This window comes from Oryzias melastigma, linkage group LG18, assembly GCF_002922805.2.
Source record: "Oryzias melastigma strain HK-1 linkage group LG18, ASM292280v2, whole genome shotgun sequence".
Lineage (NCBI taxonomy): Eukaryota > Metazoa > Chordata > Actinopteri > Beloniformes > Adrianichthyidae > Oryzias > Oryzias melastigma.
This window is the reverse complement of record NC_050529.1, coordinates 3,358,384-3,360,992: the sequence shown is the minus strand read 5'-3', so window position 1 is coordinate 3,360,992 and position 2,609 is coordinate 3,358,384. Positions and strand designations below refer to the sequence as shown.

The following is a 2,609-nucleotide window of genomic DNA, read 5'->3' as shown; positions in this document are numbered from 1 at the left end:
TTTTGTTTGTCTCAACGGTCATTTTTTTACTATAATACAGTTGAAAAAAGGAAACAAAAGATATTTAACACAATTCTGTGCAGCGTACATACAATAATACTAACTAAAAATACACAATATAAATATAACTATATTTAAAAAATATGATTTTAAAATAAAACATCCATGTTCTGAAAATGTAAATGAACATGCCCTACACTGATCTCTACTTCAGAGAAGAAACATCTGCTCATGTTTCTGTCTTCACATTTTTAGTTATGAGTATTTACTTTATACCAGTAACATCCAGAGTCTACATTAGATTTCTACTAGCATCTAATATTTCTCTAATTTAAAAAAATGTATGTTTCTTATCAAAACTGTTATTCCCTTTATTTAGAAAGTTTCAGTTCATGAATATTCTCTCACAAAAACAAAACATGAATAATAATTGAATTATGTCAGCTTTGATAACATGACAGAAATGTAGTTATTTTAACAAACTACACGTCTTTTCTCTGAACATTTAGATGAACACATTCGTTGCTTTAAAGCATCAACTTTTATCAAAGACCTAAAGTTTATTTCTAGTCATTTTTAATATCTTCGCCATGTTTTAAGAAATTGATTTTGTTCAAAACACAATTTTTTTTTCAATCACAGAAGAGTAAAGATTAAAACTAGACAAGACCAATAAAAAAACAAGGTTTTTTATGTAATGCATATAAAAACATGCTTATATAGAAATATGTGCAACATGTTTGCATAAATGTGTTTAATCTTACAGATCAGTGTAGTTGTGAGTCACAATGAATGGAGCACCAAATGAGAGTGTTTGTGTTGCTGAGGTCAGTGTGAGCACATGCTAGAAATTCCCAGCACACCTGAACGCAGCAATAGCTAGTTCTCCATCCATCCATTTTCTTGACCGCTTTGTCCCTTTCGGGGTCGCGGGGGTGCTGGAGCCTATCCCGGCTGCTGATGGGTGAAGGCGGGGTACACCCTGGACAGGTCTCCAGTCTGTCTCAGGGCCTCAATCACACACACATCCACTCTCACATTCACACCTAGGGACAATTTAGAGTCACCAATTAACCTATGAAGCATGTTTTTGGACGGTGGGAGGAAGCCGGAGTCCCCGGTGAAAACCCACGCATGCACGGGGAGAACATGCAAACTCCACACAGAAAGGTCCCAGCCGGTATTTGAACCGGGGCCTTCTCGCTGTGAGGCGAGAGCGCTAACCACTGCGCCACCGTGCAGCCCAATAGCGAGTTCTCGTTCTTATTGCAAGAGCAATAGGAATTTCCACGCAGCCCCTGAACGCACCTCGTGCCGCGGTGAATGTGACAGTTAAATCCATTAAATCTGCACGATAAAGTCGGGATTAAATGTTTGAACAAACTCTAAAATAGATGTTTGTGGTGACCAACAGTGGAGGAGAAGCAGACTCCATCCTGATGTGTTTGAGCCTCAGAGATGAAAAACAGAGACTCATGTTGAGGTGAAAGAGTTTTTCTAACCGCCAAAATAAAAGTTTCCCTCGTCTGGTGGTTGTTAATTTAGAGCTCTTCTTGTATTGTCACATGGGTTATAGAATGTCATGTTATGACTGACTAAAAAATAAAACATTTTACAGAGTAGTTCTCGCCCTCCTTCATCATCCTCCTCTTCGTTTAGGAGAGACCTGCAGCTGAACCATTGACCGTAAAAAATGATGAACATTGATGAACTTACCTTAAACATGTTTACAGAACAACAACCAAGAAAACGTTAAAATCCACAGAGAAGAAGCAGAAACAGACACGAGATCTGAGGGAAACATGACGACAGAACCTGGACTGAGAGTTCACAGCGAGAAAATCTGTACACGCAAATGTGACAGGTACAGGTACGCATCTGCTATGGTAAGGAGTCATCACAGGATTGCGACACAACACTGCAGATGCGTGCGAAACAGACTTAACACTTCGGTGTGCGCCTTCTGTGTGCGAAAACTCACAGGAATGCGACCGACTTCTGTGTGCGAAAGAGACTCTCATCACAGGAATGCGACACAACACCGCAGCTGCGTGCGAGTGTGGAAAACTGACATAACACTGCAGGCGTATTGAGCCATTGTTATAACTTCGGCTTTGAGCCAAGACTATAACGGTGGCGTTTGAGCCATGGTTAGAGGTTGTGAAAGTAGATTCATGACTCTGATCATCGACTGCTCGGGCAGTAAGTTTAATGATTAAATGATTCTAAACCTGATTAATCAGTAAAATAAGTTTGTTTTAAAAACCAAAACTTGAAACATTAAAATATTTATTACATTATAAACATTTATTATGACAGTTATTAGACCACCAGTAAACATCTACTTATAAATGTATTTATCGTGATGTCAATCACTCTCATTATTATAGAAAAGTAGTAATTCTTCTTAGTTTGCTGTCTAAAGTTTGATTTAGTCTTTCTTATACGTTCCCGTGAAGTTTAAACTGTCAGGTTTATTCCCTCAACTGCAGTCTGACGTGTTTTTAGGTTCTATATTTATGAAATATGTAGTAAACTGTACTAGTTCAGAAGGGGATTACTTTAAAACTATACAGTAAAGAGACATATTTCCAGTACTATTTGAAGTA

The 2,609-nt window shown here is 38.1% G+C and overlaps 1 protein-coding gene across 1 annotated transcript in view; it reads right to left on the bottom strand.

Annotated features, from left to right (window-relative positions):
* Positions 1-1,815, bottom strand: part of LOC112141188 — a 44,451-nt gene extending 42,636 nt beyond the window's left edge. Inside the window, exon 1 of the mRNA XM_036216807.1 lies at positions 1,717-1,815. The gene's annotated coding sequence lies outside the window, so the exon portion shown is untranslated. The remainder of the gene's footprint in view (positions 1-1,716) is intronic.
* Between the last annotated feature and the right edge of the window lie 794 nt (positions 1,816-2,609).